At 40.4% G+C, this 27,759-nt stretch overlaps 1 long non-coding RNA gene across 2 annotated transcripts; it reads right to left on the bottom strand.

Moving 5' to 3' along the window:
- Positions 1-1,830: 1,830 nt before the first annotated feature.
- Positions 1,831-25,939, bottom strand: LOC132540766 (uncharacterized). Of its 2 annotated transcripts, none has more exons than XR_009551911.1 (3): positions 24,787-25,939; positions 16,113-16,251; positions 1,831-2,369 (listed from the first exon to the last, which is right to left on the bottom strand). It is a non-coding gene; the product is annotated as an uncharacterized LOC132540766 (long non-coding RNA). The 2 variants fall into 2 exon arrangements; XR_009551910.1 differs by lacking the exon at positions 1,831-2,369 and adding an exon at positions 13,401-13,867.
- Between the last annotated feature and the right edge of the window lie 1,820 nt (positions 25,940-27,759).

Below are 27,759 nucleotides of genomic sequence, written 5' to 3'. Positions count from 1 at the left end.
GATCCTCATGAGAGGTACAGCAGGTTTACAGGTGTCTGTCTTTCCCTCTCCTTCTCTACCTACCTCTCCCCTCTCAATTTTTGTCTGTCCTATCTAATAAAAGAGAAAGGAAAGAAAAGAAAAAAAAAATCTCCACTGGGACCAGTGCATTCATAGTACGGAAGAAGGGCAAACGCTAGAAGAAGAAGTGCCAGCACTAAGCCCCAGTGATAGCCCTGGTGGCAATTAAAAAAAGTAAAATAAAATAAGAAACACACTTAAATAGGAAAATAAATAGGAAAAAAGTAGTAGAAATACAGCCAATGTAAGCATGCAGTTGTTGGGGTTTTGTTTGTTACTTTCACTGCAAACCAATGAAAGCTTCATCATGAACCAACACTTATCTACAGGTTAACATTTAAAAGGCATTAGTGTGGAGTACCTGAGTGTTGAGGTACGGTCCCAACACAAAACCAGAGTAAATAAGTCTCAGACTCTATTGCTAGTGAAAGAAATCCAGGAGGGGCTCCACCTAGTGTGGCAACTCTCAGATCTCCTTCATGGCAAAAGGGTTATATCAGAAAAGCAGAATTTCAACTGGGTGATAAAGTTATATAATGTTTGGCAAACCACCAGAGGAGGATTTCTCACAAATCAGACTTTTTAGTGTCTGCAAAATTATAGATTAATTAATCTTCGTATTTTAGCTGTGCCTTCCTAACCCTTCTGGGGGTGTTGGTATCATGTCCAAGTTTCTGACATAAGGCCTTTTTACCTTTGGAGGTCCTTTGACCAGGTCTCATATAAACATGTGACATTAATCAGGCATCCACTCATTTGGGTAGAGGAAATGTGTCAGGGGGAACAATGAGTCATTATAGAAATCTTTTCTCAGGTTTCCTCACTATAGATACAGAATTATGAACAGTCAGTAACAAGCACGCAATCATACTCCCTAATACAGATTAATGATATTTACCAGTTCCCAACACTTGTGAGATTGTTCCAAAATTATAAGGTGAAGATCTCATTTTGGTTCTTCAGCATATTTGGAAAGTGCTACCTCATACTTACCTCAAAGTATATGCCTGGGTGGTATTTTTTTTAATTTTTTATTTAAGAAAGGATTAATGAACAAAAACATAAGGTAGGAGGGGTACAACTCCACACAATTCCCACCACCCAATCTCCATAACCCACCCCCTCCCATGATAGCTTTCCCATTCTCTAGCCCTCTGGGAGCATGGACCCAGGGTCATTGAGGGTTGCAGAAGGTAGAAGGTCTGGCTTCTGTAATTGCTTCCCCGCTGAACATGGGCGTTGACTGGTCGGTCCATACTCCCAGTCTGCCTCTCTCTTTCCCTAGTAAGGTGTGTCTCTGGGAAAGCTGAGCTCCAGGACACATTGGTGGGGTCTTCAATCCAGGGAAGCCTGGCCAGCATCCTGGTGGCATCTGGAACCCAAGTAATGAAGCTGAAGGGTTGTCATTCCACACGTGAAGTCTCTGGACACAGTCTGAGGTGAAGCATGTTGAGGTGGCAATCGTTGCGTTGGTTAGGTTGTGATTGGAGGATGCAATATTATTTGGTTTGGATTGGGAGAGGCATACGGGAAAGTGGGCCCTATCCAAGGGTTCCAGGACTGGGGGAAGTAGGGGCTCTATAGTGGAGATGTGAGGTTCCTGCTGTCTTAGGGTTCAAAAAGACAATGGATAGTTAATGTTATCATCACATTATTTGTTAATTGGGTTAACTTTGAAAAGTCCTTTTGTTAGGGTTTGCTGTACAGTACCCAGTATCTTGTATATAGCTGTGCTATTGGATGCTTCTAATCTACTTGGTCGAGCTGGGTGGTATTTTTTTTTCTAGGCATAAGTCTTTGTTATGCCTGTGATCTTTAAAAGTGACTAAAGGACAATAACTGGGACAACTATGATGTGGTTAGACAGTATAGTAGCACAGAGCTTTCTTACATACATGCAACTGTCAAAGCCCTATGTAGAAGCTGGTTAAAAGAAAGTTCATGCAGCATTTCTGTTCTTAGAACCACGGGTGTTAATATTTCACCTAAGCAGCTGGCTTATTTTTGTCTTTGATTAATTGAGCTCTGTGACTGCCCAGAAAACTTGGAGTCAAACCTAAGTTCCACCCATAACAAGGGTCACTACAATTAGTATTCTTAGAGTCATTCCTGGCTCAATTTTGTGTCTCCACCCTTTTGTTCTTATCTAGCTTTATGTTTACCATATCCTGTCTTTCATTGTCTATGTTACTTCAAGCCTTCAAAAATAAGAATAAAAATAAGACTTAAATAATGAGCCTGTTGATGATTCAATTTGTAGAGCACACAATCCAGTGTGTGATGACATAGGTTCAAGTCCCCAGTCCCACCTACAAGAAAAAAAAAACCCAAGAGCAGTGAAGCAGTGCTGCAGATGTCTTTCTTCTTTTCTACTTCCTTTCTTCTTTCCTCTCAATGTTTCTGTCTCTGTCAAAAAGAAAGAAAGAAAGAAAGAAAGAAAGAAAGAAAGAAAGAAAGAAAGAAAGAAAGAAAGAAAGGCCTCTGGGAGCAGTGGATTCATTGTGAAGACAACAAGCCAGCAGCAATAACGCTAGAGATTTTAAATTAAATAAATATAAATAAGTTTAAGTCAGAGAAAGATATCTACCACCTTCAGGAGGCATGGCCAAGGAGTAACAGTAGACACAGAGACACATACTCCCCCAAAACAACAAAGACTAAAAGCTATTGAATTTAGAAAATCTCATCAAACTACAGCTGAAACATCCACAGAAACAATATAGTCTCAGGTGGGAGCTCACACGTGGTAGGAGTGAGAAGGAGCAGGGGGTTGAAACTGGACACATAGAAGTTGAGAATTCTGGCAGCCAGTGATGCCATTTTGGCTCTACACAGCAGCATACAGAGCTTGTTGTTCGAGAGAGGAACCTCTGTGCTTTTTTTAAAAATTTATTTTTTATTTAAGAAAGGATAAATTAACAAAACCATAGGGTAGGAGGGGGTACAACTCCACACAATTCCCACCACCCAATCTCCATATCCCATCCCCTCCCTTGATAGCCTTCCCATTCTCTATCCCTCTGGGAGCATGGACCCAGGGTCATTGTGGGTTGCAGAAGGTAGAAGGTCTGGCTTCTGTAATTGCTTCCCCGCTGAACATGGACGTTGACTGGTCAATCCATACTCCCAACCTGCCTCTCTCTTTCCCTAGTAGGGTAGGTCTCTGGGGAAGTGGAGCTCCAGGACACATTGGTGGGGTCTTCAGTCCAGGGAAGCCTGGCCGGCATCCTGATGGCATCTGGAACCTGGTGGCTGAAAAGAGAGTTAACATATAAAGCCAAACAAATTGTTGAGCAATCATTTCCATAGTGTAGTGGTTATCATGTTTGCCTCACAAATTGTTGAGCAATTATGGACCCAAAGGTTGGAATAGTGGAGAGGAAGTATTAGGGGGGTACTCACTGCAAACTCTAGTGTACTTCTGCTTTCAGGTATATATTTTGCTGTCGTTTTTATCCGGGACTGGCTTCTCGGATAGGTAACAGAGACGACCTTAGACACACGGCTGAGCTGAGAACACAGTTCAATCTTTATTCACGAGCAGGCAAATCACCACACCATGTGCTTCCCCATCTTTCTCCTCCAGCGGCACAGAAGAAATAGAACTGAAAGAAGCAATCCCAGTTTCAATTGAAACTCAAATGATGAAAAATACCTAAGAATAAATCTAACAAAGGAAATGAAGAATCTCTACAATGAAAACTATTAGATATTGTGAAAAGAAATAGAGGATGATACAAAGAAATGGAAGAATATTCCTTGTTTACGAATTTGAAGAGTAAATATTAAAATGGCAATCCTGCCAAAGGCAATCTACAGATTCAATGCAATCCAGTGACATACTTCATGAAAATTGAACAACTTATCCAAAAACCTGTGTGGAACTATGAAAATACACAAATAAGGGGCCAGGTGGTGGTGTTCCTGGGGAGTATATATTACAGTGCACAAGGACCTGGGTTTGAGCCCCTGGTCCCTACCTTCAGGGGAAAGTTTTGTAAAGCAGTACTGCGGATGTCTCTCTGTCTCTGTCCCTTTCTATCACCCCTTTTCCCTCTCGATTTATGGCTTGTCTCTATCCAATAAATAAATATAACAAAAAAACCATGAATACCAAAAGCTTTCCCGAGGAAAAAGAAGAAAAATGTAAGCATCACAATCTCCTGAAGCAGGTGTCTCTCTCCCTCTCTATATCTCTCTTCTCTCTCAATTTCTTTCTGTCTCGATCCAAAAGTATTAATTAGTTAATTAACTCATTAGTTAAATAAGTTTAACAAGACAAACTGCTCAAAGAGAACACTATCCTATTTTCTTTTTAAAAAGGTACTTAAATCAGTGACCAATGACTGATTTCAATCAGTGACAAATTACTGGGTAAAAATGTTATAGTGTATGCATTTAATGAAACACTTCTCTGCAAACAAAGGAGAGAGATTTTATCATTTGGAGCAAAGTGGGTGTAATCGGAGGTGTTTATACTGAGTGACATAAGTGAACAGGTGAAAGATCAATTGATTTTCCTCATACATGGAATAGAGATGACTAAGACAAATGAACTTACAAAAACAATGGCAGCCAAGCACTTTTTTATATATGTACATTGATTAATAAGTTTTCTTTTTTAATTTTTTTATTTTATTTATTTGAATAGAGACAGCCATAAACCAAGAGAGAAGGAGGAGTTAGAGAGGGAGAGAAAAAGAGAGACATCCGTAACACTGCTTCACCACTTGTAAAGCTTTCCCCCTGCAAGTGGGGACCAGCGGCTCAAAACCAGGTCCTTGCACATTGTAACATATACATCCAACAAGGTGCATCACCACCCTATAATCAAACTCTCTCTCTTGGACTTTGTAAGAACTATGGTGAGAAGGTCCTGTAAGATAGAGCATATATTCTCATGTATCCATAAATTAGGGCAAAATATATACCTGAAAGCAAAAATACACAATAGTCTGTACTGAGTTTGATACCCTCCTCACCTACTTCCTATTACAGTTCTCTCACACACTCCAAAGCTAACATCATCAAAGCAAGGACTTCAAAAGCTGAATAAGGGCAAGAGACTGGCATACTTTAATGATGACTCTTTAGTCACTATCAGGCCACCCCATCATCTGGGGCCCTAGTCAGGGAGTCCTGAGATTCCCAAACAGACACGATGGGCCTAGACCTCGAATAAATCCCTCTCTCCATTGTTACTGGTCATCTCTATCAGGAACAACACAATAGACCCCTTTGTGGATCCCCATAGGACCTTGCCCTCAACTTGGATCAACAATGGTAAAGAATGTTCCATCCTCAGAAGGGCGGCTGGACAACATACTCTATGCTACACCTGAGGAAGATGGGTCCTGAGATTGGGGCAGCCTGGAATGTTCCTACTCATGACCACAGAATGTGAGCTCAGATCTACAGGGATGCAGAGGTCACATAGGCTTCTAAGCTGAATATGGGTCCCCGATCACATCAAATCGATATTTATATGACTTTCCCATATTATGGAACGACTCTCTTCCCTGATCCAACTTTCTGGTCCTTCTGCCAGCCATGACATCACCTCCCCAGGCAATAATTAAGATCCACCTACATATCAGATTTCAGGCTCAGGCAAAAAAAAAAAATTAAAAAAAAAAAACACTAGTATAGCCACAGGTCCTTTGGAATATAACTAAAATATGCCTACTAGCTATGTACAAAATGGAGTACCCCCCAACTCTTCATCTGCACTATTCCAGCCTTTAGGTCCATGATTGTTCAACAATTTGTTTGGCTTTGTATGTTAACTCTCTTTTCTTTTTTAAATTTTTAAATTTTATTTATTTATTCCCTTTTGTTGTCCTTGTTACTTTATTGTTGTAGTTACTGATGTCGTTGTTGTTGGATAGGACAGAAAGAAATGGAGAGAGGGGGAGAGAAAGACAGACACCTGCAGATCTGCTTCACCGCCTGTGAATTTACTCATAGGTGGGGAGCTGGGGGCTTGAACTGGGATCCTTACACCAGTCCTTGCACTTGGAGCCACGTGCACTTAACCCGCTGCGCTACTGCCCAATTCCCTAGTTAACTCTCTTTTCAACCACCAGGTTCCAGATGCTAGCATGATGCCAACCAGACTTCCCTGGACAGACAACCCCACCAATGTGTCCTGGAGCTCCGCTTCCCCAGAGTTCTTCCCCACTAGGGAAAGAGAAAGACAGGCTGGGAGTATGGATCGACCTGTCAACACCCATGTTCAGCAGGGAAGCAATTACAGAAACCAGACCTTCAATAACCTTGGGTCCATACTCCCACAGAGTTAAAGAATAGGAAATTTATCAGGGAAGGAGACGGGATACAGAGTTCTGGTGGTGGGAATTGTGTGGAGTTATACCCCTCTCATCCTATGGTTTTGTCTATGTTTTTTTTTTTTTACAAATAAAAGTTAAATTAAAAAAAGAATAACTATGGTGAGAGAAGGTACAGACCTTTGTTGTATACTATGTATGGTTGTGAAATTATACCCCTGAAATCTTACAATTTTTTAAAGCTCTGTTAAGCAATTACAGAAACCAGACCTTCCACCTTCTGCACCCCACAATGATCCTGGGTCCATACTCCCAGAGGGATAAAGAATAGGGAGGTTATCAAAGGAGGGGGTTGGATACAGATTTCTGGGGGTGGGAATTGTGTGGAACTGCACCCTTCTTATCTATGGTCTTGTTAATATTCCATTTTATAAATAAAAATTAAAAAAAGAGAAGTGGAAAAAAAAACAAGTGGACTTCAAATAAATCAAATCATCTCCATAATGTAGGTGGGCCTCACCTAAAATCAATGGAAGATCTTAATAGAAAGAAGACCAGAAATCCCCCTCAGCCAAGAGAAAGAACAGTCTTTGGATTAGAACTGGAACTCAACTGCCTTACAGGCTCTAGATATGCCTAGTCTGCACAATCACAAGACCCAACCCCTTAAAATAAATATATCTCCCTTAAAATTATATATATATATATATATATATATATAGAGAGAGAGAGAGAGAGAGAGAATGAATATAGATACAGATATAGATACAGATACCACTACTCACAAAAAGCCAAGCTTTTAATCTGAGATGCCAAGGCACACGCAACTTCCCTGGGTGACTAATTAGTACCAGAGCAGGGAAGATAGAAGATTCTCAATTGGATTTTCTCTGGGGCCTCATTAGTGTGGTCGTAGAATAAATCAAACCCTATAGAACCAGTTCCAAGAGCATTAAAACTTTTCTGATATTTCACATTCAAAACCTCCTGAATTCAAGAGGTTATAGTTACAGAGGTCCTCATCAAAAGCATTTTCCCAGTCTAGATCCTGACTAATTCTCTCACCTTTGTGATTTTTCAGTCTCCCTACTTCCAGAATAACAAAATGGGTTTCATCTATTATGTCACCACATTTGATTAATATAACTGCATGGAGTGTTAATTTGAGGAGGACTCAAAGATTAATCCCAACAGTAAGAATGTTCTGTGATAGACTGGCAAAAGACATGAAATGGGGTGGATTGTAGCATATAAACTGTATAGTCACCGTCCATGCTCTGAACCAAATCCTGAATCATGCTGCATTCCCCAGTCACTTAACAGTTTTCACACCTTTGTGTTTTCAGTTAAAGCCTAACATCTTTGCCCTTTGTTTCCATTTAGTTCATGCCTTGTTGCCATCCTTCAAGGTCTGGTATTCTGTAATGTTCTCTGAACATTTTCCTTTATCCTTAAATCCAAGTGGGATTAAGAATTATCTCCGGGAGTTGGGCGGTAGCGTAGCTGGTTAAGCACACATGGCGCAAAGCACAAGGATCCAGTGTAAGGATCCCGGTTTGAACCCCCAGCTCCCTACCTGCAGGGGAGTCGCTTTACAGGCGGTGAAGCAAGTCTGCAGGTGTCTATCTTTCTCTCCCCCTCTCTGTCTTCCCCTCCTCTCTCCATTTCTCTCTGTCCTATCTAACAACGATAACAATAATAACTACAACAACAATGAAAACAAGGGCAACAAAAGGGAAAATAAATAAATTTTAAAAATTAAAAAAAAGAATTATCTCCACTGTGTTGGTGGCATAAGCTTAACCTCACTCAATGCGTGATCTTGGTTACTTTAGTGCTATACAAAAATGATTTCAGAGAGAAGTTCTTGGTTGATGGTTGAGAAGACAGACCACAAAGGAGACTGGTATTATACCTAAAATAGACCTACTAACTTTTTCCAAAATGGAGACCCCAAATCTCATCTGCTATATTCTTGCCTTTAGGTTTCTGACTACTAAACAATTTGTTCTGCTTGATATCTTAATTCTTTTTCAGATACCATGTTGAATATGCTACAGTGACCCCAACCTGACTCCCTCGGGCAGATGACCCCACCAATGTAGCCTGGAATCCCATCTCTCCAGAGCCCTGCCCTACTAGGGAAAGATAGAAACAGGCTGGGAGTATGGATCGACCTACCAATGCCCATGTCCAATGGAGAAGCAATTACAGAAACCAGGCCTTCCGTCTTGATCTGTACCTTATAATGACCCTGAGTCCATACTCCCAGAGAGATAAAGAATAGGAAAGCTTCCAGTGCAGGGGATGGGATATAGAACTCTGGTGGTGGAAAATATGTGGAATTTTACCCCTCTTATCCTGTGGTTTTGTTGATATTTTCTACTTTCTGTTTTATAAATAAATTAAAATAAAATAATTAAAAAAGATTGTCATGCCTTTTATTTTCTTAATGATGTCATTAGATAGATAGATGCCCTTTCTTTTCATGCAGCACAATTCATCAGTTTTTTGTTGTTGTTGTTATTGTTACTACTTTAGATATTTTGTTTAAGATAGCTTTCCTTATTCAAAGTTGTGTTGACTTACTGTTCCTTCTTATATTTGCAATCTACATCAGTTATTTTTTTATGGTGCAGATAGGGGGAAAGTTGTATTTTTTTTCTTTATTGGGGAATTAATGATTTACATTCGACAATAAATATAATAGTTTGTACATACATAACATTTCCCAGTTTTCCATATAACAATACAACCCCCACTAGGTCCTCTCATCCTTTTTGGACCTGTATTCTCCACCCCAGAGTCTTTTACTTTGGTGCAATACGCCAATTCCAGTTCAGGTTCTACTTGTGTTTTCTCTTCTGAATGTTGCATTTTTCCATATGAAAATTTAATTGTATATGTAATCTTATGTAATTTATTAAATATTCTGTCTTATTACTCTGTAGTACCTAACATCTTTGCTATGAATAAAAGCATGCATTTCCTTTTTTCCAATTAACAGTATAGCCTCCGTGGTGTTTTTTAAAATCATGGGAGAATTTATTTTTGTTTTTGCCACTGGGGCTCAGTGTCTGAACAATGAGTCTACCACTCCCAGTGGCCTTCCCCCCCACCCCATTTCTACAGAGGCAAGGAAGAATTGAGAGGAGAGGGTAGTTAGACAAGGAGAGGGAGGAGGTGGTGCACCTGACTGAATGCTTATATTACACTGTGCAAGGACTCAGGTTCAAGCACCCAGTCCCCACCTACGGGGCAGAAGTTTCACAAGTGGTAAAGTAAGGCTGTAAGTGTTTCTCTGTCTCTCTCCCTCCCTCTCTATCTCCCCCTCCCCTCTCAATTTCTCTCTGTCCCTATCCGATAATAAATAAATAAAAATAAAATAATTTTTAAAATTTAAAAAAGAATAAGTGTCTTTTAAAAATGAAGCGCTATCTCTTTTTTTATTTTTTCATCTTTTAATATTTTATTTATCAAACAGAGACAGAAATTGAGAAGTGGGATGCCAAGGAAGGAGATAGAAAAAGAAAGACGAGGGCGGAGCCAAGACAAGACGGTGACTTGGAAGCAGCAGCTGGCTTGTGCTCCAGCAAGCTGATCAGTTTGTGACCTAGGATTCTCTGGATAGGGTTCCAGATGCTAACACGATGCCAACCAGACTTCCCTGGACAGACAACTCCACCAATGTGTCCTGGAGCTCCGTTTCCCCACTAGGGAAAGAGAAAGACAGGCTGGGAGTATGGTTTGACACCCATGTTCAGCGGGTAAGCAATAACAAAAGCCTTCCACCTTCTGCATCCCACGATGACCTTGGGTCCATACTCACAGAGGGATAAAGAATAGGAAAGCTGGGAATCCGGTGGTAGCGCAGCACGCACCGCGAAGTGCAAGGACCCGCAGAAGAAAGATCCCGGTTGGAGCCCCCTGCTCCCCACCTGCAGGGGAGTCACTTCACAAGTGGTGAAGCAGGTCTTCAAGTGGCTATCTTTCTCTCTCCCCCTCTGTCTTCCCCTCCTCTTTTCATTTCTCTCTTTCCTATCCAACAACGACAATATCAATAACAACAATAATAACTACAACAACAATAAAAAGACAACAAATGCAACAAAAGGGAAAATAAATTTAAAAAAATTTTTAAAGAATAGGAAAGCTATCAGGGGATGGAATGGGATACAGAGATCTGGTGGTGGGAATTGTGTGGATTTGTACTCTTATCCTATGGTTTTGTCAATGTTTCCTATTTATAAATGAAAATTAAAAAAAAAAAAAACCTCCTTTCTGCAAAGGCAATTAATTTCCTTTTTTGCAGGGGATCCCTCCTCAATTTGATCTCTCTCTAGTCCCTAATTGGATAAGAGTTTAGACCCAAATCACCGAACGTTAATACTGCAAGTTGGGGGCCAGAAAGATAGCCCCATAGGTAGGGTACATGCCTTGTCATGTGTGCAACCCAGCACCATGCCAGAGGTGCCCTGACACAAGAGGAAGCTTTTTTTTTTTTGCTTTAACAGAACAAAAATCAGGAAAATGTTGAATGATTATGTTATGATACTTTTCCTGTTAAATCTCATAAATCACCCTTTATGTGGGCAAGGAGACTGTAATGGCTTCTTTTTAAAATTTTTAATGATCACTTATTTACATCTAGGTTTTTATTTTTACAGTTTATCATTTTAATGACTTTTTTCATCTAGTCTGTATGCATTTTTAGTCCCCCTCCCCCAGTCTCTTTTTCTTCCTCCAGTCTCTGGGGCTCAGTGCCACTACAAATCCACCATTTCTGGCGGCCTTTTTTTTCCTTATAGGACAGAGAGAAACTGAGGGTAGAGAGAAGAAGAAAAATGATAGGCACCTGCAGACGTGGAACCAACCCCCCTCAGGTGTGGAGCCAGGCGTTGAACCTAGATCCTTGCCCGGGTCCTTGCACTTTGTTTTGTACTATGTGTGCTTAGCCCAGTGCACCACCACGCCAACCACCACCCCTTTTATTTTATTTTATTTTATTATTTATTTATTTACTTATTTTCTCAGCCCTTCCCCTCACTTTTGTTTTTACTTGGAGGCTAGGTTTATGGTACAGTTGTTGACACATGGGTACAATTTCTCATCCCTCCACTATAAGTGCCTGCAAAACACATTCACCCCCAACCTAGATCCTTCTCCATCATCATGTATTACAGCCTCAAAGTCCCCTTCCACTCACCTCTCTTTTTGTTCTCTTTCCCCAGAGCCCTTTGCTTTGGTGTAATACAGACCAAGCTAGTCCAAGCTTTAATCTCCTTATTGGGGGGAAATAGTACTTTACAAGATAATTGATGTCCCATGAGTACAGTTTCTGATCTCCCTGTGATAGCTGTCCACTGGACATTCCTATCAACTGAAGCCATTCTCCACCATCATACACTGGGTCCCCATAATTGCTTCTTTCATTTCGGAAACCATATGTGAAGCCAATCAGCATGGTCCTGGAGACTAGGAATACAAACTCTTAAAAGAGCATGTACCAGAGTGGTACTCTGGCTTCCCTCTTTCTTCCCTTTTCCTCTGTCTCATGTGGAACTCTCTCTCATGTGTAATAAAGTAAAATTTTTTAAATGCTTTAGAAAAAAAGCTACTGGGAGTCCGGTGGTAGTGCAGCGGATTAAGCGCACGTGGCGCAAAGCTCATGCACCGGCGGAAGGAGCCTTTCAGATCCCCACCTGCAGGGGAGTCGCTTCACTAGGGGTGAAGCAGGTCTGCAGGTGTCTATCTTTCTTTCCACCTCTCTGTCTTCCCCCCTCTCTCCATTTCTCTCTGTCCTATCCAACAACAATAATAACTACAACAATAAGACAAAAAGGGCAACAAAAGGGAATTAATTAAGTAATTAATAATAAATAAATAGCTACTAAGAGACCATGAACAAGAACCAGGCAATACTTTTAGAGATCTTGCCTTCAGGAGACCACTCAACTTGAGTTATGTTCAAAGTCACTCCTTTTTTTTTTTTCAGTAGATACATTTTTTGAATTTTTTAGTAATGATTTAATATTGTTTTACAAAATTTCAAAATAACGGGGGAACAATTCTACACCTTTCTGACCACCAAAGTTCTGTATCCCCATTCCCTCCATTGGAAACTGCAGTGACTCTCCCAAGATCACAGATATGGGTAGACTATTATTTCTTTAATTATATATATATATATATCCTTTTATATATATATCCTTTTATATATATCCTTTTATATATATATATCATATATACATATATCCTTTTTTTCTATGGGCCTGTCTTCTCTTCCTTTCGAAGTCACACCTACACTTTTTACTTTATTCCTCTTCTCTCTCTGGGTCCTGATGGAATTACATGGGGTTCAGACCTCTCTACTTATCTCCCCCTAACATTTATCTTTCCCAGCGAGTAGGGATCAAAATTCTTTTGGAGGTGCCGAAGGTGGGAGTTCTGGCTTCTCTAATTGTTTCTCTGCTGGACATGGATATTGGCCTGGCAATCCATACACCCCCCTCCTCCTGTTTCTCTTTCCTTTGTGGAGAAAAACATCTGGAGAGATGATGTTCTAGGACATGTTGGTGAGGTTGTCTTCCCAGGGAGTTGAGGATGGAATCATAGTAGCATCTGCAACTTGGTGACTGAAAGGCAGTTAAGATATGAAGCAGGACAAAATGTTTAATAAACAGGAACTAGAAAGTAGGAATAGAGCAGGCGAGAATAGGGATTTTAGGGTGGTAAGAAGTTAGGAAATCGGTCTGGGAGGTGGCACAGTGGATAAGGCATCAGACTCTCAAGCATGAGGTCCTCAGTTCAATCCCTGGCAGCATATGTACCAGGGTGATGCCTGGTTCTTTCTCTCTCCTCCTATGTTTCTCATCAATAAATAAATAAAATCCCTTTTAAAAAGAAGAAGTTAGGAAATCTGTTTTAGGTATGTTCCTAGGGCCCATTTTCCCAGTCCCCTACACTCAAATCTATATCTAGGATTTGTAACTTTGTTACAAAGCACACCATCTGAAATGGAACTGGGTAGTGGCTTATGGTGCTTAGCTCCGATTTATGGGACTTTGGAGCCTCAGGCATGAGAGTCTCTTTACATAACCATTATGCTGTCTCCCCCCTCCCTCTCCTTCCATTTCTTCTTGATCTGTAACCTTATATGTTTCCTCAAGATTTATAAAGGTAGCTGACAGTGTCTTGGGACACATTTTCTGGACTCAACATGTAGTTACTTCTCTCCACCCAGCATCACAGGTCCTGGAAAATTCCAAAGCCATAATTCATTTGAGTATGTGCTAACTGCATTTTTTTTTTTACCACTGACCTTCTGAATGGAAAAGATATGGGCTGAGGAGTCGCCCAGACTCAGTTCATGTTTATCACAGGAAAGGTCTCTTGAATCTTGGTCATTGGTCAATATGAGTTTTATACAGCATTTGGCTGGGGGTTCTGGTACAGTTTTGTCATTTGCAAGCATTCCAACCTCATAGAAATTTCTTCTGTATGAATTTCACTCATCTCATCTGTGAAATGCAAGGAGCACAACCAATTTCCCTGCTTTTGCAATAATTTACAATAATTAGTAAAATACTGTGTGCTGTGAAATTAGTCCAATGCCAGGTGTGCAACTAGCATTCTAGACACAGTTAGGCAAAAGTTGAAGTGTGATTGTCAGGGGCTGGGAGGCTTAGGGAGGGTGAATGGCCGTCTGATGGATACAGGTTTTTCTTTTGGAATAATAAAAGTGTTCTAGAATGAGATACTCAGTAATGGTTTTGCAATATTGCAAATGAACTAAATGTGACTCAGTAGTACACTTTAAAATGTTAGAGTGGTCAGCTTTATAGGGGTGTGTGTGTGTGTGTGAGAGAGAGAGAGAGAGAGAGAGACAGAGAGAGAGGCTTCATGCATACACAATTATCACCACTGTTGGTTACTTTTTTCTTCAGAGAGAAGAAGAGATACAGAAAGAGGAATTGCTATCACAACACTGGAGCTTCATCTGGTATCAGAACATCTCTCACTGCATGGCTGGGGCTCAATCTTCAGCTGCACACATGGCGAGGGAGGCACCCTACTCTCTGAGCTATCTCTCTGGCCCTATGTTATGTGTATTTACCACTTTTCTCTTGTAATCAGAGCAATGCTCAGATCTGGCTTGTAGTAGTGCCAGAGATTGAACCTCAGACCTCAGAGCCTCAGGCATGAAAGTTTTCTGCATCACAACTTTACTATCTCCCTGTCCCACCACTATAAAAAAAAAAAAATTAACCTTCCACACTTCCTTATCTACCCCATGGAGTGGTGGGAAGGAAGCAGAAACTAGGATACATCTTGAGTCCCTCCCCTGTAGGAAAAAAACTGAGAATCAAGCTTTCATGCATGGTGAACTGTGGTGGTCTAGAACTTGCAGGGATTGTGCTGAGATAAAAGCCAAAAAGAGACGAAATATCAAGTGATCCCATTGATAGGTGGGACTTAAGAAACAAGAGCACAAAGGGAAAACACAAAGTAAAACATCAACTAGGGTTGATGTATTGCACTAAAGCAGAAGATTCTGGGGAAGGAAGGGAACAGGAGGTTGGGGAGCTTTGGAGTCCCGGTGCATGATGGTAGAAAAGGACCTATGTTACATATAGAAGTGTTCTGCAGACATCTACCACAGAGAAATGAGCAAGTGTGCCCATGTTTGAACAACTGCACTATGATCCATTATCCCTGTTATTAAAGGCTAAATAAGTAAATGTTTTGAACTGATAACAAAGACAACTTGCACTTAAGTACACTTGAATACCCCAGTGGAGGGGGACGAGTGGAGCTCAGAGCTAGTGCTTCATTGAGTATGGCTAGAAGGGAAGGAAGAAGGGAGGAACATGAACAAATAGGAGATAAATAGGCACAAATTTTCTTTTTTTTCAATTTTTAAAATGTTATTAGTGACTTTATATAGATTTACAAAATTATAACAGGGGTACAACTCCACACCGTTCCTACCACCAGAGTTCTGTATCCCAATCCCCACCACCACCACTGCAGATATGGGTTAACCATCATTTCTACAATGATCTGTCTATATTTGCCCTTTTTTTTTTCCTATGATCAATGGGCACAACTTTTCAGACTTCAAGAAAGTAGTGTTCAGTGAACACCAGTGTGGCGTGCAGAGGCTAAGTCATAGATCAGTTAACATGCCTGGAAAGAGTGAGTCATGGAAAGAAAGTCACGCATCAAAAGAGGAAAAGATGACCAAGAGGCAGCAAAATACAGTGCTGAGGTCTCCATCTGAGGCTTATTAACAGACTCATCTGGAGGTGTGTTCGCTTCCTTAGGACTGACCATGTCATTGCACTTTCACTCTCGATTCTCCCAGCCTTTATGGCAATGGAGTTTCTGAAGGTCTTGATGCAGCACATGGTCATGCATGGTGGAAACTGAACACACCTGGAATTTCACTATAGTCTCTCACCACTTTGTAGCTATACTACACTGGACAAGTCACCTACTTTCCCTACATTTTGATTTCCTCCCTTGTGAAACAGGAAGACCAACTCATAAGAGTTCATGAGATAAGCAGATAAAGTGCATAACACAGTGAGCTCTTAAAAATATTTTTTTAATGACACAGATACCATGCATAAGTAGAAAACACAAGATTTAAAAAAAGTTACAGCACTGAAAATATTGCACAACTTCAGGTGTTTTGTCCACATTTGATTTAGATAATTGAGCAGATATAAGTGAATGAACAGAACAGGCAAAATAGCTCACCTGGATAGGATGGTGCTTTGCCAAGGGCATGACCCAAGTTCAAGTCTGATGCTCACCACATTGGAGGAAGTTTCAGCGCTGTGGTCTCTTTCAGTCTCTCTCTCTCTCTCTCTCTCTGACTTTTGGTCTTTGTCTCTATCTGAAAAAGTCATCCAAGAGTGTTGAGACCTCAGTGAGGACCAAAATTGTTATTAGTATTACTATTATTATTATTAATTGAACAATTCCCATCCTGTGACAGTGACTGGCTGAATTCATGTGCTCCTTCCATCAGACCATAATGCAAGAGACAACATGGCAGGGAGCTGGGAGAGGTGAGTGACTAGAAAAGAGGAATTATATCCCACAATGAATACATCAAAATACAAAATACTACAAAAATACATCGATAGTAACACAGCAGCAGAAATAGACTTCAAAACCACACTCTCTCAAACATACAGATCATCTAGACAGAGAATTAATAAATAAGAGAATTAAATGAAAAGATAAACTAGACCTATTGTATATTTTCAGAGCCCTTCACCTCAAGAAACTGGATACATACTCTTTTTGAGTCTACATAGGACATTCTCAAGGATAGATCATACATAGTACATAGCCACAAAGATAGTGTCGACAGATCAAAGAGCATTGAAATCATCCTCAGGCTATTCTAGCTATTCTACCCAAAATCATAAATGCATCTTTTAAATTTCATAGAATGCTAGTTTAGTTTAAAGCACATTGTTATAGGATAAGCATATCTATATAGAAAATTTGTATATGTGTGTGTGTGTGTTTGTATATATCACATTTCTGGTGTTTTCTTAAACTTATTGGGGAGAATGGTGATTTATAAGACCGTTGTCACAGGAGTGCTATTTCACATGTCCACATAATATGTGCTAACACACTACACCCTCCACTACTTATACTCCCTTTCCAACCATCTCCCACCTACCTCTTTTTCAGGCCTTGAAACTGCTACAGTAGACCATGGTTAGTAAAGTTGTTTTTTTCCTGTATTTTCCCTTTCTTTTTAAAGTCTTTCTACTTCAGTTTATTTCACTTAGCATGATTACTTCAAGATCCATCCAAGTTGTAACAAAAGAAAAGATTTCACTATTTCTTATTTAATATTACTAGAGTGAACTATAGTGTATAACACAGTCTTCATATCTCTGCTATTCTGTCATTCTATAATTTCACTGCTGTTCTTTGCTGTCAATTATGTTGAGCTACTGCCCTATCAACAGTGGTGTCACTGTGATGTTCTTAGTGTTGTGGTATTCTTTTTTTTTTTTCTTTTTTTTTTTTTTTTATTAATTAACAAAACCATAGGGTAGGAGGGGTACAACTCCACACAATTCCCACCGCCCAATCTCCATATCCCACCCCCTCCCCCGATAGCTTTCCCATTCTCTATCCCTCTGGGAGCATGGACCCAGGGTCATTGAGGGTTGCAGAAGGTAGAAGGTCTGGCTTCTGTAATTGCTTCCTCGATGAACATGGGCGTTGACTGGTCGGTCCACACTCCCAGTCTGCCTCTCTCTTTCCCTAGTAGGATGGGTCTCTGGGGAAGCTGAGCTCCAGGACACATTGGTGGTGTCTTCAATCCAGGGAAGTCTGGATGGCATCCTGATGACACCTGGAACCTGGTGACTGAAAAGAGAGTTAACATACAAAGCCAAACAAATTGTTGAGCAATCATGGACCCAAAGCTTGGAAAAGTGGAGAGGAAGTATTAGGGAGGTACTCACTGCAAACTCTAGTATACTTCTGCTTTCTTACTTTGGTGCCATACTCCAAACTCAGTCAATTTCTGCTTTGCGTTTCTACTTCTTTTTTTTTTTTACATGCATAACATTCCCCAGATTCCCATTTAGTAATACAACCCCCACTATTTCATTCATCATTTTTCATGGACCTGTATTCTCCCCACCCACCCACCCACCCCAGAGTCTTTTACTTTGGTGTAATACTCCAATTCCATTTCAGGTTCGACTTGTGTTTTCTTTTCTAATCTTGTTTTTCAACTACGGCCTGAGAGTGAGATCATCCCATATTCATCCTTCTGTTTCTGACTTATTTCACTCAACATGATTTTTTCAAGGTCCATCCAAGATCGGCTGAAAACGGTGAAGTCACCATTTTTTACAGCTGAGTAGTATTCCATTGTGTATATATACCACAACTTGCTCAGCCACTCATCTGTTGTTGGACACCTGGGTTGCTTCCAGGTTTTGGCTATTACAAATTGTGCTGCCAAGAACATATGTGTACACAGATCTTTTTGGATGGATGTGTTGGGTTCCTTAGGATATATCCCCAGGAGGGGAATTGCAGGGTCATAGGGTAGGTCCATTTCTAGCCTTCTGAGAGTTCTCCAGACTGTTCTCCACAGAGGTTGGACCAATTGACATTCCCACCAGCAGTGCAGGAGGGTTCCTTTGACCCCACACCCTCTCCAGCATTTGCTGCTGTTACCTTTTCTGATGTGTGACATTCTCACAGGAGTGAAGTGATATCTCATTGTTGTCTTGATTTGCATTTCTCTGACAATCAGAGACTTGGAGCATTTTTTCATGTGTTTCTTGGCCTTTTGGATCTCTTCTGTGGTGAATATTCTGTCCAATTCCTCCCCCCATTTTTGGATGGGGTTATTTGTTGTCTTGTTGTTGAGTCTGGTAAGCTCTTTATATATGTTGGTTATTAAACTCTTATCTGATGTATGGCATGTAAAGATCTTCTCCCATTCTGTGAGGGGTCTCTTGATTTGGGTAGTGGTTTCTTTTGCTGTGAAGAAGCTTTTTAATTTGATGTAGTCCCATAGGTTTATACTTGCCTTAGTCTTCCTTGTAATTGGATTCGTTTCATTGAAAATGTCTTTAAAATTTATGCGGAAAAAAGTTCTTCCAATATTTTCCTCTAAGTATCTGATAGTTTCTGGTCTAACATCCAAGTCCTTGATCCACTTGGAATTTACTTTTGTATTTGGTGAAATACAGTGATTCAGCTTCATTCTTCTGCATGTTTCAACCCATTGTTTCCAACACCATTTGTTGAAGAGACTCTGCTTTCCCCATGTAATAGTCTGGGCCCCTTTGTCAAAGATTAGATGTCCATAGGTGTGGGGCCTCATTTCTGGGCTCTCAATTCTATTCCACTGGTCAGTGTGTCTGTTCATGTTCCAGTACCAAACAGTTTTGATGACAATGGCCCTATAGTATAGTTTGAGATCTGGCAGTGTGATGCCTCCGGTTCTGTTCTTTTTTCTCAAGATTGTTTTGGCAATTCTAGGTCTTTTCTGGTTCCAGATAAACATTTGTAGCATTTGTTCTATTCTCCTAAAAAATGTGCTTGGGATCTTGATGGGGATAGCATTAAATTTGTAGATGGCTCTGGGTAATATATTCATTTTGATGATGTTAATTCTTCCAATCCATGAGCATGGAATATCTTTCCACTTCTTTGTGTCTTTTTCAATTTCTTTGAGTAGTGACTCATAATTTTCAGTATACAAGTCTTTCACTTCTTTGGTTAGGTTTATTCCTAGATATTTTATTGTTTTTGTTGCTATAGAAAAAGGAACTGATTTCTGGATTTCAATTTCTTCTAACTTAGTGTTTGCATACAGGAATGCCACTGACTTTTGAATGTTAATTTTATAGCCTGACACATTACTGTATTGCCTGATGATTTCCAAAAGCTTCTTGCTAGATTCCTTAGGTTTTTCCATGTATACTATCATGTCATCTGCAAATAAGGAGAGTTTGACTTCTTCTCTTCCAATCTGTATGCCTTTAATTCCTTGCTCCTGCCTGATTGCTATGGCAAGAACTTCCAACACTATGTTGAATAGTAATGGTGATAGTGGGCAGCCCTGTCTAGTACCTGATCTGAGGGGAAATGCTTCCAGTTTTTCACCATTGAGTATGATGTTGGCTGTAGGTTTGCTATATATAGACTCCACTATCTTCAGGAATTTTCCATCTATTCCTATTTTTTGTAGTGTTTTGATCATAAAGGGATGTTGTATTTTGTCAAAGGCTTTCTCTGCATCTATTGATATGACCATGTGGTTTTTGGTCTTGCTTTTGTTGATGTGGTGGATCACATTGATTGATTTACGTATATTAAACCAACCTTGCATGCCTGGGATAAACCCCACTTGGTCATGATGAACAATTTTTTTGATATACTGCTGTATCCGGTTGGCTAGAATTTTGTTCAATATTTTCGCATCTATGTTCATTAGAGATATTGGTCTGTAGTTTTCTTTTTTGGTTGTGTCCCTGTCTGCTTTTGGTATCAGGGTGATGTTGGCTTCATAGAAGCTGGCAGGGAGTATTCCAGTGTCTTCAATCTTCTGGAAGACTTTTAAAAGTAGAGGTATTAGTTCTTCTTTGAAGGTTTTGTAGAATTCATTTGTAAAACCATCTGGTCCAGGACTTTTATTTTTGGGAAGATTTTTGATAACTGTTTCAATTTCATTAGCTGTGATGGGCCTGTTCATGTTATCCACTTCCTCTTTACTTAGTTTTGGAAGTTGGTAGGTATCTAGGAAATCATTCATTTCTTGCAGGTTCTCTAGCTTGGTGGCATATAGTTGTTCATAGAAGCCTCGCATGATATGTTGAATTTCTGCAGTGTCTGTTGTGATTTCTCCTCTTTTATTTACTATCCGATTTATTTGGGTCTTCTCCTTTTTTTGTTTTGTGAGTCTGGCTAAAGGTTTGTCGATTTTGTTTACTCTTTCGAAGAACCAACATTTACTTTCATTGATCTTTTGTATGGTTTTCCTATTCTCAATGTTATTTATTTCTGCCCTAACTTTAGTAATTTCTGTCCTTCTGGTTGCTTTAGGATTCCTTTGTTGTTCTTCTTCTAGGTCTTTAAGATGTGCAATCAGGCTGTTTATTTGTGCCTTTTCTTGTTTCCTAATGTGTGCTTGTATAGCTATGAACTTCCCTCTTAGGACTGCTTTAGCTGTGTCCCAAATATTTTGATAGCTTGTGTCTTCATTTTCATTGAACTCTCGAAACATTTTGATTTCTTCCTTGATTTCCTCTTTGACCCAGAAGTTGTTAAGAAGTGTACTGTTGAGCTTCCACATTTTCGCACTGTTTCTAATCTTTTGTTGATTGTTAAGTGTTAGTTTAATTCCACTGTGGTCTGAGAAGATGCTTGGGATGATTTCAGTGCTCTTGAATAGGCTGATGCTGTCTTTGTGGCCTAACATATGGTCTATCCTTGAGAATGATCCATGTGGATTTGAGTAAAATGTGTATTCCAGTTTCTTGGGATGAATGACTCTGAAAATGTCCAATAGTTCTAGTTTATCTATCTCTTCATTTAGCTCCCTTATGTCTTTATTGATTTTCTGCCTGGATGATCTGTCAAGTTGAGATAGAGGGGTGTTGAAGTCCCCTACTATGATTGTGTTACTGTTGATATATTGCTGTAGCTCTTTCAGTAGAAGTTTGATGTATTTAGATGGCTTCTCATTGGGTGCATAGATATTAATAATTGTTAAGTCCTCTTGATTGACTGATCCTCTGAGCAGTAAGTAGTGTCCATTCCTATCTTTTTTAATCTTATCTATTTTAAAGTCTATAATGTCAGATATGAGAATAGCTGTTCCTGCCCTTTTTTGTGGGCCATTGGCTTGAATGATAGTTTTCCATCCTTTCACTTTAAGTCTGTGTTTGTCTTGTTGCGTTAGGTGAGTTTCCTGTAGACAACATATTGTTGGGTTGTGTTTTCTGATCCATCTTCCTACTCTGTGTCTTTTAATAGGTGAATTCAGTCCATTGACATTTATTGATATCAAAGATTGAAGATATTTTAACGCCATTCTTGTAGAGTTTTAGAGTGTTTTGATATATGTTCTATTTGTGGTGGTCTGGTTGTTTATAGGAGACCTTTCAGAAATTCTTTCAAGGCAGGCTTGGTGATGGTTGCTTCCTTCAACTGTTGCTTGTCTGAGAAGGTTTTGATGCTTCCATCTAGTCTGAATGACAATCTAGCAGGATATAGTATTCTTGGCTGAAAGCCTTTCTCATTGAGCACTCGATAGATATCTTGCCATTCTCTTCTGGCCTGTAGTGTTTGTATGGAGAAGTCTGCTGCTAATCTTATGGGTTTTCCTTTGTAGGTGACTCTTTGTTTTTCTCTTGCAGCCTTGAGGATCCTTTCTTTATCCTTATTCCTTTCCAATCTAAGTATGACATGTCTTGGTGTCTTTAGGTCTGGGTTAATTCTGTTTGGGACCCTCTGGGCTTCTTGAATCTTTATGTCTTTGGTGTTGTCTAGACTAGAGAAATTTTCAGCTATTATGGCCTGGAGAATGCTTTCTTCCTCCCCTTCTCTTTCTTCCTCTGGTAAGCCAATAATGCGTATATTGTTTCTTTTGAAGTCATCCCATAGGACTCTGTTGTTGTTTTCAGCATCTCTTAATCTCTTTTTGAGATCTCTTACTTCTTTTTTAGTTGTCTCTAATTCATCCTCAATCTTGCTAATTCTGTCTTCAGCCTCATTGATTCTATTCTCTCTGCCCTCTACTGCTTTCTGGAGTTCATCTATTTTGTTGCCCTGCTCTGATACTGTTTTAGCTTGTTCAGTTAGTTGCCTTCTTAGCTCAGCGATTTCAGCTTTCAGCTCTCTAATAACCATGAGATTATTAGAATTTTCTTCCATATTCTCATTTGTTGTTCCTGCATTTCTGATTACAATTTTTTCAAATTCTTTACTCACTCCTGTTATTATTTCCTTAGCTAATGTTTGGATGTTGAACTCGTTGTTTTGTGCTTCACCCTCTGGAGGACTTTTAGCTGGACTCTTGTCCTGGTTCGAGTCTCCAATATTTTTTCTTGTTGTTTTAACCATTTTATATAAGTTAACAGTTTTTTCAATCCCTGAGTTGGAGTTCAGTGGTGTAAAAGCCTTTTTTTTTTCCCCCTGTATGCTATGGGAGCCTGAGGGCTTTTAAACTATCAATAGGCTTCTTGGCTTAATCACTGACTCCTGACCAAGAGATAAAGCAGGGTGTGGCAGAGATACTCCAGTGGTTATGCAAAGAGACTTTCACAGCCCCTCAGCTATGCCACCGAGAGGCATAGGTCTTCTCCTGAGTTTCCCGGTCAGATCTCTGTACCCTGGTGTCCCTCCCTGTTTCTGCTCCAGACTCTGAGGGCAGTAGCAATGGAGACTCAGAGTTGTACTTGGTGAGTCTCTGGGGAGCCTCCTCCTCCCTTCAGCTGTCCCCTTGTTGTGGAGCAGACTGGAGGTGGTGTCTCCACTGACAAACTGTCGAACTAAGCAGCCACTTAATCTCTCCTTAGGCCCCTCTCTCCTCTCTGTCACCAGCCACGCGTGTTTGTACTCACGGGTGATTTACTGGGTTCCTGTGGTCATTCTAGTCCTGTCCTGTTTTGGTCCGGGTGGTCTCCTCTGGTATTCCTAGTTGATCCGGGAGAGGAGAGGAGAGGAGAGGAGAGAAAGCGATCTGCTGCTCGTAGCTCCGCCTCCGGAAGTCCCTAAATAAATCTTTTTAAAAGATAAATACTGGGAGCTGGGCAGTAGCACAGTGGGTTAAGCACACGTGACGCAAAGCACAAGGACCAAGCGTAAGGATCCCAGTTTGAGCTCCCGGCTCCCCACCTGCACGGGGTCCCTTCACAAGCGGTGAAGCAGGTCTGCAGGCGTCTGTCTCTCTCTCCCCCTCTCTGTCTTCCCCTGTTGGGAAATTGTGAGGATGTGGTTGAGCCTGGCAGGGCTCGACCTGAGGAGTGCGTCTATCCCGTTAGTCTCTCTCTACTCTTGTGGTATTCTTAGTGATGCTTTAAGCTTATGGGGCCACAGAGGCAACACAGTATCAAATCTGAGACCCACAGAGATTGACTTTCCATGTTTCCCAGTCTCTGAACACCCTTACCAAGTATAGAGAATTACTTCTTTGTAGAAACTTCAACTTTTGTTCTTAAACCCTTAATTTGTAGAGATGAGCCCCCCCCCCCCGTATGATCCAAGATACTCTACTTAAAGTCAACTGATTGTAGATGTTATGACTGCAAAAAAATAACTTCACAGTCACACCTAGATTAACACTTGATTAAATAACTGGATACTGTAGCCCAGCCAAGTTAACACTGAAAACTAACCATCACATTTACTAAATCAAAATTCCCAAAGTGAACACTCCATCATGAGCATTAAGATCTTTCTGGAGGTCAGACAGTAGTGCCACAGGTTAAGAGCACATGGCGCAAAGCACAAGGACTGGTTTAAAGATCCCAATTTGAGCTCCTGGCTCCCCACTTGCGGGGGGGTGGGGGGGTCGCTTCATGGACAATGAAGCAGGTCTGCAAGTGTCTTTCTCTCCCACTCTGTCTCCTCTCCTCTATCGATTTCTCGCTGTCTTATCCAATAGCAATGACAACAATAATAAGAATGACAACAAGGGCAATAAAATGGAAAAAATGGCCTCCAGGAGCAGTGGATTCACAGTTTAGGCACAGAGCCCCCCCCAGCAATAACCCTGGAGGCAAAAAAAAAAAAAAAAAAAAAAAAGATCTTTTACTCTGAGGAAACTTTCTAATAAAGTTGATATGTTTCCCTTTGCATAACCACACTAAAAATATGCCTAATTTAGGCACTGGGATTCAAAAGGAGATGGTCTTTATGACTCAACCTGATCCTCCCCACCCTGCAGCCATTCACCTGGTCCCAGCTAGACCATGGTCACAGCCTCTTCACTTTTCCACCAACCTTGGTCCTTTTAGCTCTAGTCTGAGAAGATGAGAGGGGCTTTTTGTTTTGTTTTCTTGTCTTTTACTTTTGTCTCTGTTTGTTTTGCTGTGACATAGATATGGAATAAACAGTAAAGTAAGTAAAGCAAATCAGAAGAAATCCAAACGCCAGATGGTCTCAGTCATAGGTGAAATTGGGGTGGTATGGATTCAAACCCCTGTCTACATGTAATTCTGTAATATAAAAATATGAAAAAAAAATAGGAAAGCTGTCAGGGGAGGGGAGGGGATATGGAGTTCTGGTGGTGGGAATTGTACCCCTCTTATCCTATGGTCTTGTCAGTGTTCTCATTTTATAAATAAAATTAAAAAATAAAAAAAGAAAGAAAAAGAAACAAAGCAAAGAAAAATACAGAAACATTAATAAATTGTGACCTATGTCAGCAGATCTGGGGATTCAAATGGGGGAGGTGGAAGAGAGGGCACAAAGAGATTGAGGGCCCAGTGCTCTGTTGTAGAAAAGGTGTGATAGCATCTATTTGGGGGGAGATGTGAAATTACCCCTGTGACAGCAATCTTGAAACCCAATATTTCCTAAGGTTAGTAAATAAAATACTAGTATGATTATGTACCCCCTAATTAAAATTCCCTCCAGAGCCATCTAAAAGGCAACAGCCTTCAAGAATTGGTTGCATATTCTAATTCCATCTCAGGTGGTTCACTTTCTAACAAAGTCCCAAAACGTAGATATACACCAGTTTCTGTGAGAGAGAGCTTATGTTCACACGTATCCATAAACTACTGCAAAATATATACCTGAAAGCAGAAGTACACTAGAGTTTGCAGTGAGTACCTCCCTAACACTTCCTCTCCACTATTCCAAGCTTTGGGTCCATGATTGCTCAACAATTTGTTTGGCTCTGTATGTTAACTCTCTTTTCAGCCACCAGGTTCCAGATGCCATCAGGATGCTGGCCAGGCTTCCCTGGACTGAAGACCCCACCAATATGTCCTGGAGCTCCGCTTCCCCAGAGACCCACCCTACTAGGGAAAGAGAGAGGCAGACTGGGAGTATGGACCGACCAGTCAACGCCCATGTTCAGCGGGGAAGCAATTACAGAAGCCAGACCTTCCACCTTCTACAACCCACAATGACCCTGGGTCCATGCTCCCAGAGGGATAGAGAGTGGGAAAACTATCAGGGGAGGGGGTGGGATATGGAGACTGGGTGGTGGGAATTGTATGGAGTTGTAACCCTCCTACCCTATGGTTTTGTTAATTTATCCTTTCTTAAATAAAATAAATAAATAAATAAATATTTAGTCTAAAAAAAAAAAAGAATTGGTTGCAACCAACAGATACTAACTCTCATCAGTTTAAGCAAAAGAACAACTGCCATTATGCCATTATAAGAGGAAAACCTAAGATCATGAGAAAGTTAGGAATTGAGAATACCCTAGTAATCTGAGAAGCAGGAATTAATAGCCTTTTTAGAGCCCCACTGGAGATGAATCAGAGTCAATCATTTCAATCTGCTTGAACTTCATTTCTCCTTGACTACCTATATCTAAGGAAAGGGTGTCTGGTTGGTAATTATTGCTGGACAGGTCACCCTTGGATAGGATAGAAGCCAGCAAGACTAAAATGAATGAGGACAGTATTCTCAGGCAAAGTAGGAATAGTAGCAGAAGAAGAAGAATGGATACTAGGTGAGAAAAAAAACAAGACAGTCAACACTATTTCCAGCATGATGTCAAAGGACTCTTCCAAATTCTAATGGAAAGCTACCAATTCTAAAGAGATTTAGAAGATGTTTCCTTAATACTTGATGACTAAATTGTAAAGGATAATATTTGACTTGAAGGACTGCATAGTAATATCTTCCATAACAGAGAAAAATATAAGAACAGATATAAATAGTATGCAGTCAAGTTCTCCTAGTCTCTGACCCCAGTATCTACTGGCATGCCACTGGTTTTGAGAGGTGAATGAACTTATAGACCAGGAAACATCTAACCCTGTCACTGTTGTACTAGATGGAGCATTGTCATCTGAATAAAAATGTTATTCCTTGTTTATTAATAAGGATATTCTAAAATAGTGCAAAATTTTCTAAAGTCAAATATGCCATAGTTAATTATTTTATTTATTTATGCATCATTTTCATTTTTATCATTTTATCAGGAGCTAATGGTTGATATGTAGATACAGTTTCTCATCTCCCCATGATATGTGTCTATCAAGCACTCTCACCATTACAGGAAACACTACTGCATTATAAGACATAAGTAAACTCTCGGCTAACTTGGTTATAATAATCACTTCAATTATAGTCATTTTAAATTCCTATAGGACTACTTTGTGCAGAGTCCTTCCTCTTCTCTCTGGAGCTTCTGCCCCACCCCACCCCCACCCACTCCTCCTAGAATCCCTGGGGACTTGCTTTTTGTAATTTTCAATGTCTCTCTCCCATATTCCTTACATGGCTGTGCTGCCTCTGTTGATCAAAACTGGATTGACATTGCCTATGCTACCATGTGAAACTATGCTATCACTGCCTTTTCTGCTGTCATCTACATTGCCTGCCCCCTGAGACACCAACCCTTCACCTTCCTTTACCTTATCTTTGCTGAGACAAGGGGTTACCCAACTCAAACTCAGCTTTCATGTCCTCCAGAGAAGTAATTGGTCCAATTGTCCTGGTTCTGAGACAAGTTCAGATAGATCCTAGATGGGGACTAGGACCTGTGGTATTGTGTCCAGATACCAGGTCTGTGACAGATTTTGGAGTTTCTGGGTAAAGTGGGACATTCCCTATTTGTTGTATGCTTTACATTGGGTTGTTCTAGCTCTCCCCCTGCCAAGAAAATTAGTTCAGTCCTGCTAGTTTCGCGGGCCCGCTTGTCCCCACCCCA

This window comes from Erinaceus europaeus, chromosome 10 (genome assembly GCF_950295315.1).
Source record: "Erinaceus europaeus chromosome 10, mEriEur2.1, whole genome shotgun sequence".
Classification (NCBI taxonomy): domain Eukaryota; kingdom Metazoa; phylum Chordata; class Mammalia; order Eulipotyphla; family Erinaceidae; genus Erinaceus; species Erinaceus europaeus.
Note: the sequence above shows the minus strand (reverse complement) of the source record. Positions and strands in the feature narration are given on the sequence as shown.